Raw genomic sequence first — 10,000 nt, forward strand, 5'->3', positions numbered from 1 at the left:
TCTTGCGTGCCGCGGCGACCGTCGTGAGCGGAGCAAAATGTCAGCCATCTCAGCACCCTGGAACCCCCCGGGTGGCACAGGGCTGGATGGGGCTTTCGTATAGCAGGGACGGTGCTGCCTCACGCTTCGCTCGCTGTTCGCCGCTCGCCGCTCGCTCGCGCAGCCAAAAATGGCCAGTTTTGGCCCGTTTTTGGGCAGTTTTGGCCTGTTTTTGGGCTGTTCTTGCGTGCCGCGACGACCATCGTGAGCGGAGCAAAACGTCAGCCATCTCAGCACCCTGGAACCCCCCGGGTGGCACAGGGCTGGATGGGGCTTTCGTATAGCAGGGACGGTGCTGCCTCTCGCTTCGCCCGCTGTCCGCAGCTCGTCGCTTGCTCGCGCAGCCAAAAATGGCCTGTTTTGGCCCGTTTTTGGGCTGTATTGGCCTGTTTCTGGGCCATTTTTCCTTCGCTTGAAATCTTCTTCTTCCTTGTGTGGCCAATAATGCCTTGCTTTGTACTTCTTCGTGCACGGCGGTGTCTTGTCGTCGATTGCCTTGTTTGATCGGCCACTTGAGTCTTTGTTACTCGTGGTTGGCGACGGGCTGTCCGATGGGGTGACTGTGTCGGCATGTGAGCGGCGATGGATTTGTATGCCGTGGTGGGCTCCCTGCTATTGTGCAGTTGACCACCGACGTTGCAAGTCTCTTCAATGACACTCTGTTTGAACGGAGATGCGTGTGTTGCCTGTACAATCTATCTAGTTCCTTTGGAAATAGACATTGTTTACCTCGCTTATCCACTTCTCATGTCCTATATGAATGAGAAGTGTCGATGTCCGTGCACCTTGTGTGTCCTCGAACGATGGCATGTCTCAGACCTCTCGTCTCGAGTGGCTCCAGTGTTCACGTGAGTGCTCTTGGATGCAGTGGATAAGAATGTACCATGGGTCTTTGGACTCTTGGCACATGATTGGTTGGCTTTCTTAGTCGCCCTTCGACGGATGACGGCCTTCCCATCGTTGCCCCCCTTTCCCTTGTGGTAATGGGTCGGCATGTTGGGCTTGGCGTCGTAGAGGACGTGCTACCTTCGATGTCGGCTCTTCCTATCATTGTGAAGCAGAATTCACCAAGTGTTGGATTGTTCACCCACCAATAGGGAACGTGAGCTGGGTTTAGACCGTCGTGAGACAGGTTAGTTTTACCCTACTGATGATCGTGCCGCGATAGTAATTCAACCTAGTACGAGAGGAACCGTTGATTCACACAATTGGTCATCGCGCTTGGTTGAAAAGCCAGTGGCGCGAAGCTACCGTGTGTCGGATTATGACTGAACGCCTCTAAGTCAGAATCCTAGCTAGCAACCGGCGCTCTCGCCCGTCGTTCGCCTCCCGACCCACAGTAGGGGCCTTCGGCCCCCATGGGCTCGTGTCGCCGGTGTAGCCCCCGCGGTGGTATAGCCACGGGTGGCCATCGGGAAGTGAAATTCCGCACGGACGACGGGCCGAATCCTTTGCAGACGACTTAAATACGCGATGGGGCATTGTAAGTGGTAGAGTGGCCTTGCTGCCACGATCCACTGAGATCCAGCCCTGCGTCGCACGGATTCGTCCCCCCCCCCCCCCCCCCCCCCTCCCCCCCAAATTCACTGTCCTCCACGATGACGAGGTTGAAAGCGATAGTCGAGCGCTCGAAATATCCGACGGGATGCATTGAACTTGGGGCTGAGCTTAGGTGTCTCCAAGTGCAGCAGCGCTCAGCAATGCAGGAGCCGCCGCACGTGGCCCGAGTGCCTGCCTTTGATTCTATGAGGCAGGCGATGGCAATGACGGAGTGCCTTTGATTCGATGAGGTGTCCAAGTGCAGCAGCGCTCAGCAATCCAGGTGTCCAAGTGCAGCAGCGCTCAGCAATCCAGGTGTCCAAGTGCCTTTGATTCGATGAGGCGGGCGCAAGCAATCACGGAGCTGTCACTGCACAGGTCGATGCATTGTTACCACTTCGTTCGACAGTTTGATGACGGAGCGGTCATTGCCCTCGTTGACTAATTCACCCGCCTCGCAGCTCAGCTCACCTCACCTCACCTCACCACACCAGTATACAGTTGGGTTTGGGTTCAGACAATACAATGACCCCAACCAAGCCTCCTGACCCATCTGCCCTGCCCCCAAACTTCGCTCGCTCGCTCTCCGCCGCTCGGCCAAAGATGGGCAAGTTTTGCCCCGTTTTTGCCCCTTCTTACCCCGTTTTGGCCTCCTTTTGGGCTGTTCTTTGTTAGATGGGGCTTTCGTATAGCAGGGACGGTGCTGCCTCTCGCTTTGCTCGCTGTCCGCCGCTCGCCGCTCGCTCGTGCAGCCAAAAATGGTCAGTTTTGGCCGGTTTTTGGGCCATTTTGGCCTGTTTTTGGGGTGTTCTTGTGTGCCGCGGCGACCGCCATGAGCGGAGCAAAATGTCAGCCATCTCAGCACCCTGGAACCCCCTGGGTGGCACAGGGCTGGATGGGGCATTCGTATAGCAGGGACGGTGCTGCCTCTCGCTTCGCTCGCTGTTCGCCGCTCGCCGCTCGCTCGGGCAGCCAAAATTGGCCAGTTTTGGCCCGTTTTTGGGCTGTTTTGGCCTGTTTTTGGGGTGTTCTTGCGTGGCGCGGTGACCGTCGTGAGCGGAGCAAAATGTCAGCCATCTCAGCACCCTGGAACCCCCCGGGTGGCACAGGGCTGGATGGAGCTTTCGTATAGCAGGGACGGTGCTGCCTCTCGCTTCGCTCGCTGTTCGCCGCTCGCCGCTCGCTCGCGCAGCCAAAAATGGCCAGTTTTGGCCCGTTTTTGGGCTGTTTTGGCATGTTTTTGGGCTGTTCTTGCGTGCCGCGGCGACCGTCGTGAGCGGAGCAAAATGTCAGCCATCTCAGCACCCTGGAACCCCCCGGGTGGCACAGGGCTGGATGGGGCTTTCGTATAGCAGGGACGGTGCTGCCTCTCGCTTCGCTCGCTGTTCGCCGCTCGCCGCTCGCTCGCGCAGCCAAAAATGGCTAGTTTTGGCCCGTTTTTGGGCAGTTTTGGCCTGTTTTTGGGGTGTTCTTGCGTGGCGTGGCGACCGTCGTGAGCGGAGCAAAATGTCAGCCATCTCAGCACCCTGGAACCCCCCGGGTGGCACAGGGCTGGATGGGGCTTTCGTATAGCAGGGACGGTGCTGCCTCTCGCTTCGCTCGCTGTTCGCCGCTCGCCGCTCGCTCGCGCAGCCAAAAATGGCCAGTTTTGGCCCGTTTTTGAGCAGTTTTGGCCTGTTTTTGGGGTGTTCTTGCGTGGCGCGGCGACCGTCGTGAGCGGAGCAAAATGTCAGCCATCTCAGCACCCTGGAACCCCCCGGGTGGCACAGGTCTGGATGGGGCTTTCGTATAGCAGGGACGGTGCTGCCTCACGCTTCGCTCGCTGTTCGCCGCTCGCCGCTCGCTCGCGCAGCCAAAAATGGCCTGTTTTGGCCCGTTTTTGGGCTGTTTTGGCCTGTTTTTGGGCTGTTCTTGCGTGGCGCGGCGACCGTCGTGAGCGGAGCAAAATGTCAGCCATCTCAGCACCCTGGAACCCCCCGGGTGGCACAGGGCTGGATGGGGCTTTCGTATAGCAGGGACGGTGCTGCCTCACGCTTCGCTCGCTGTTCGCCGCTCGCCGCTCGCTCGCGCAGCCAAAAATGGCCTGTTTTGGCCCGTTTTTGGGCTGTTTTGGCCTGTTTTTGGGCTGTTCTTGTGTGGCGCGGCGACCGTCGTGAGCGGAGCAAAATGTCAGCCATCTCAGCACCCTGGAACCCCCCGGGTGGCACAGGGCTGGATGGGGCTTTCGTATAGCAGGGACGGTGCTGCCTCACGCTTCGTTCGCTGTTCGCCGCTCGCCGCTCGCTCGCGCAGCCAAAAATGGCCTGTTTTGGCCCGTTTTTGGGCTGTTTTGGCCTGTTTTTGGGCTGTTCTTGCGTGGCGCGGCGACCGTCGTGAGCGGAGCAAAATGTCAGCCATCTCAGCACCCTGGAACCCCCCGGGTGGCACAGGGCTGGATGGGGCTTTCGTATAGCAGGGACGGTGCTGCCTCACGCTTCGCTCACTGTTCGCCGCTCGCCGCTCGCTCGCGCAGCCAAAAATGGCCTGTTTTGGCCCGTTTTTGGGCTGTTTTGGCCTGTTTTTGGGCTGTTCTTGCGTGGTGCGGTGACCATCGTGAGCGGAGCAAAACGTCAGCCATCTCAGCACCCTGGAACCCCCCGGGTGGCACAGGGCTGGATGGGGCTTTCGTATAGCAGGGACGGTGCTGCCTCTCGCTTCGCTCGCTGTCCGCCGCTCGCCGCTCGCTCGCGCAGCCAAAAATGGCCAGTTTTGGCCCGTTTTTGGGCCGTTTTGGCCTGTTTTTGGGCTGTTCTTGCGTGGTGCGGCGACCGTCGTGAGCGGAGCAAAATGTCAGCCATCTCAGCACCCTGGAACCCCCCGGGTGGCACAGGGCTGGATGGGGCTTTCGTATAGCAGGGACGGTGCTGCCTCACGCTGCGCTCACTGTTCGCCGCTCGCCGCTCGCTCGCGCAGCCAAAAATGGCCTGTTTTGGCCCGTTTTTGGGCTGTTTTGGCCTGTTTTTGGGCTGTTCTTGCGTGGTGCGGTGACCATCGTGAGCGGAGCAAAACGTCAGCCATCTCAGCACCCTGGAACCCCCCGGGTTGTCACGGACAAACTTCGAAACAGGGTGTTTGATGTAATGCTTATATATGTCCGTGTCTGTTGGCATATTCATGCCCTGTACAGAATGTAAAGGGGCGGCCGAAGGCTTATAAGTCCCATTTTAGTTGGGTGGTGGCCTCTTTAGGCTTGTAAATAAAGGTTGTGTCATGTGGACACGTGCGAGAGCTTTTCGGTCTGTAATGGACCATTTTACCCTTTGTTGTGCCACTGTTCAGAGCTTGTAAAGTCTGTTTGTAATTTGCATTGTCTATGAAGTGTTTTTCGGACATGTTTGCTTGTGGATCTCGTTTGAGGCGTTCTCTCTAACCCGTTCTCTCTTTTGATGGTCCTAAGGGACAATGGGAGGCTTCGGGGAGGCTGACCTTTGCGGACGGACACGCAAGGGTGCCGCACGACTTAGGCAAAACCAGCTAAGTTCGTGTCATATGGTATCAGAGCGGGACAAGCACTCATAGAAACACTTGACATGCAAACGTGGAGGACCTAGCGGGGCTGCGTTGAGGGCAGTCAGCACACGCGCGACCGTTTGAGGGAAAACGGGCATGGAGATGTAGGGAAAGGAGTCGCTCAGAGGAGCGGGCATCCGAGATTGGCATTCAGAGGAATGGCCAACCCTTCGCGCAAGAGGCACCATGAGAACAGGCAAGCTTGGAAGAATTTGGAGCACACAAAGGTTGGGATGGCTGAGTTTGAGCTACGGCTCAACGTTGACAACTATACTTGATGGTGCTCTAGGCAAGCGAGGCGCTTGGCAAGAATGAGACCATCCAAGGTGGAATGAGTTGCTCAACGACCAAAAGAGTTATGCAAAGCTCACAGAGGTGAGGGGAATTGCTAACTCGAAGAATTTGGTACTCATGCAAGGGGCTTGTATGCGGACGATGGAATGTCCGTGGCCATCCCAAGGCGGCCGAGACTCGGCGCCATGGAGCATTGAAACTTTCTCTTCGGCATGCGAAGGATACGTCCGGAGGAGGCTGAAGTGTGCAACGAGTTCAGCATGTTGCTAGACCTTGAGGGGTGCAGTGGGGGCTGTATTGACGGGGAGTCGCAATCTAGCAAGTGTGTTTGCAGGAGGCAGAACAATGCACAGTTTGTTCAGCAGATCGGAGTAGTCCAAGGGGATGGGGGTCTCCGAAACGAAGAGAGATGTTGCTCCAACGGGATAGTTATCCAGGAGGGATAAGTCTCGGCACTCCAGAGGGAGAATCATGTGAGACGGACTTCACATGTTGAGGAGGAGTACCTCACAAACAACAACTCCACGAAGCTCGATGGACTGAGCAAGCGACGAGGAGTCGTCGCATGATCTCGCTCGAGAGAATGCATTGGTGGATGCATTGCGAGATCAAGTGGGGGAGCGACCTGAAGCAACTTAAATGAAGGCACACTTGGAGTCGATGTGGAGATCGGACTCAAGGGAGGGCTGACCCGTGGAATGGTGGGCGCGAGGGCCACCATCGACTCTATGCAGAAACGAGGAGCGGAGCAACTTGGGTGTAACTTGGCGAAGTACCCAAGCCGCATGAAGGGAGCCAGCAGAGAAGTTGGAACATGGAGCAGAGGCACAGTGCTTTCCTTAGACAGAGGTCAAGGACATGAACTCTTGCAGAGGCAAGAGCAGGATCATGTTGTTCCATGGGTCCTTCATTCCGACGGAGCGGACTCATCTTGCATGGTGCCAAAGACGAAGGGAGCTTCGGGGCACATGCACCTTATCTCGGAGGAGCATTTGAGGGAGGAACTAAGGCGACTCAATTTGCGGAGGCGAAGTTGGGTTCAGAAGGCCTTAACACGGGGCAAGAGGACGCAGAGGCGGGTACTCTTGAAGAATATGCCACAGTGTTGCCATTCGAGTTGCTATGAAGGAAGCGGTGCGCAGCGGAGATTGTGCTGGTAGGGGCAGAGGCCCAGGATCCAGACAATGGTGCACAAATTACAGTGAAGTCGGTGGACTTCGGGAGCTACTAGGCGACGGACTGTCCTAGAGCGGTGCTTCATCTAGGTGTGACCCGGGAGTGGGTGGATGAAGGTCGATTGCCAAAGGAGCGAACAAAATCGAAGGTGGATGAGACCCTGCGATGTATTGGCAGAGGCCACACATGGAGGGTTCACAATTCGAGTTTATTCCCCAAGGATCAGAATGCAATGGAGATGTCACCAGGAGGCGACATGGTGCAGCGGATCGTGGTGGAACAGTTCGTGGCAATGCGATACACACGACAGTGTGTCCCGTGAGGGATGTGATCATATGGAGGTATGATCGGGAGCTATTGGGAGCTCCGCTTTGGTGAACAACACGACGGCAAGAAGGGCTATGGATTCAAGGAGTGAAGGCCATGGTACCGCAGAGGCGGGTCTTCCGGGCGTGCACCGAATTTTGCATCGGATGAGAACCTTGGTCATCAGCATATGGGGGCTGGGTTCCACCAAGGGAAAAGTTTGTATGCAAGTACCAGGGAGTCCCATGGGAGGGACTTGATCATGCAGAGGTATGATCGAAGCAGCTGGAGAGTTGGACTGCTCCAGAGCTCATATTCGCTTAAGGGAGCCCGGCAAGTCAGAGGACAAGGCCGAGTAAGCGAACGTTGCTACCAAGGAAGTTATGGAGAACAGAATCGGTGCAAACCCTACAATGCGATGGCAGAGGCCATGCATGGGAGTTGCAGTCTGTCTTTCCATCGACCAAACAGACTGCTTGGAGAACACAGAGGTGTTGAAGCAGGGGGTCGAAAGGGGCGAGGAAGCGACGATGAGTCCAGAGGGACTTAGCTACCCAAAGTCAAGCAATCAGTTAGAATGGAGGTGGACTCAGAGGAGTGCCACGGAGACATCTCTACTGATCGTGAAGAAAAGGGATGCAGATGCGAGGTGACGGATAGTAGGGCCATGGGCATGGCAGCGCCATGGTACCGCAGAGGCGGGACTTCCGTCAAAGTCATTGATCCCTTGCTCTCACGGAGGGAGAGCGCTTGGTCGTGAAAGGGGCCGAGGAGGTGGAGCATGCAGAGGCAATCTCCAAGTACCGAGACAAGGCTGAAGGGCAGAGGCCAAGAAACTTCGTAAGACCGGTGTCAACAAGTTTCTCATCAAGATAGCCGTAAGTGAAGGACTTCGGGTCATGCAAGAGTGCACGACCAAGGAACGAAGCAAGCAGTACGCGGTGCTGTACCTTTGCTACTCAGTGGAGTAGGCGGCAGGGTTGATGGAGAAGACGGTACAATCCCAGAGGCGACCTCATCTATTAGAGAATTACTCCAAGTTGGGGTGGAAACTTCCTGCATTCCAGAAGTTCAATGGCTTTGAGAAGGTGAATCACAGTAACTAACTCAACGCAAGGAGTGCAAACACTTCAAGTGCTTCAGAAGTGTGAGCAAAGAGCAGGCGAAGGCCAGTAACCAGCTCGATGCATGAAGTACAACCTCGAGGAGGCGGGCGAAGTCAAGTAACCTTTGCCTTCTCAACTCTTAAGAGAATGGGCGGAACCGAGTACCCCAGTTCTCTTATCTATCCAGCAGAGGAGCTCTGCACAAGTTCAAAGACCCTTCGAAGATAATGGAAGACAATAGTTGTCAAATCCTCACCAACGGTGATCAGTGCTACTGAGAGTAGATTGTCCGCTTCATTTCCCAACGAAATGCCAATCGAAAGCGGAAGTGATGCGAACCTACTTGGATGTGACAACTAACTGAAAGAAGAGTCAATGAGCAGATTTTGTGGAGGAAGGACCCAAAACTTTAGAAGTTTGCGAGGCGATGCTCGTTAAAGCTCCAACAAGCATCCACCCAGTTCAAGCAGCATGTGGAAATTCTGAGAAACTGGCGCAGTAAGGATGGTCTTTTCCTTCATTTGGTGGATCTGCAGGAATCAACGAGGATCAACACAACTCAGCCAACCCCACACCAGAGTCAGAGTCATTGGCGAGTTGAAGCAGCATAGCGGATCAAAGGTTCGACTACTCAAAAACAGCAGCGGAGAGCAGCTGGGAGCCAGGAGGCGCATTGCAGCTGGAGTAGAAGATTGAAGACTCAGCAAAGGCGAAGAGTTGCAGTGTTCACAAAGGCTTCGACGAGGATGTCGAAGGGATAAGTGGGGGAGAATGTCACGGACAAACTTCGAAACAGGGTGTTTGATGTAATGCTTATATATGTCCGTGTCTGTTGGCATATTCATGCCCTGTACAGAATGTAAAGGGGCGGCCGAAGGCTTATAAGTCCCATTTTAGTTGGGTGGTGGCCTCTTTAGGCTTGTAAATAAAGGTTGTGTCATGTGGACACGTGCGAGAGCTTTTCGGTCTGTAATGGACCATTTTACCCTTTGTTGTGCCACTGTTCAGAGCTTGTAAAGTCTGTTTGTAATTTGCATTGTCTATGAAGTGTTTTTCGGACATGTTTGCTTGTGGATCTCATTTGAGGCGTTCTCTCTAACCCGTTCTCTCTTTTGATGGTCCTAAGGGACAATGGGAGGCTTCGGGGAGGCTGACCTTTGCGGACGGACACGCAAGGGTGCCGCACGACTTAGGCAAAACCAGCTAAGTTCGTGTCAGGGTGGCACAGGGCTGGATGGGGCTTTCGTATAGCAGGGACGGTGCTGCCTCTCGCTTCGCTCGCTGTCCGCCGCTCGCCGCTCGCTCGCGCAGCCAAAAATGGCCAGTTTTGGCCCGTTTTTGGGCCGTTTTGGCCTGTTTTTGGGCTGTTCTTGCGTGGTGCGGCGACCGTCGTGAGCGGAGCAAAATGTCAGCCATCTCAGCACCCTGGAACCCCCCGGGTGGCACAGGGCTGGATGGGGCTTTCGTATAGCAGGGACGGTGCTGCCTCTCGCTTCGCTCGCTGTCCGCCACTCGTCGCTCGCTCGCGCAGCCAAAAATGGCCAGTTTTGGCCCGTTTTTGGGCCGTTTTGGCCAGTTTTTGGCCTGTTCTTGCGTTGCGCGGTGACCGTCGAGAGCGGAGCAAAACGTCAGCCATCTCAGCACCCTGGAACCCCCCGGGTGGCACAGGGCTGGATGGGGCTTTCGTATAGCAGGGACGGTGCTGCCTCTCGCTTCGCTCGCTGTTCGCCGCTCGCTGCTCGCTCGCTCAGCCAAAAATGGCCAGTTTTGGCCCGTTTTTGGGCTGTTTTGGCCTGTTTTTGGGCTGTTCTTGCGTGCCGCGGCGACCGTCGTGAGCGGAGCAAAATGTCAGCCATCTCAGCACCCTGGAACCCCCCGGGTGGCACAGGGCTGGATGGGGCTTTCGTATAGCAGGGACGGTGCTGCCTCACGCTTCGCTCGCTGTTCGCCGCTCGCCGCTCGCTCGCGCAGCCAAAAATGGCCAGTTTTGG

Source organism: Musa acuminata, unplaced genomic scaffold (assembly GCF_036884655.1).
Source record: "Musa acuminata AAA Group cultivar baxijiao unplaced genomic scaffold, Cavendish_Baxijiao_AAA HiC_scaffold_1136, whole genome shotgun sequence".
NCBI lineage: Eukaryota > Viridiplantae > Streptophyta > Magnoliopsida > Zingiberales > Musaceae > Musa > Musa acuminata.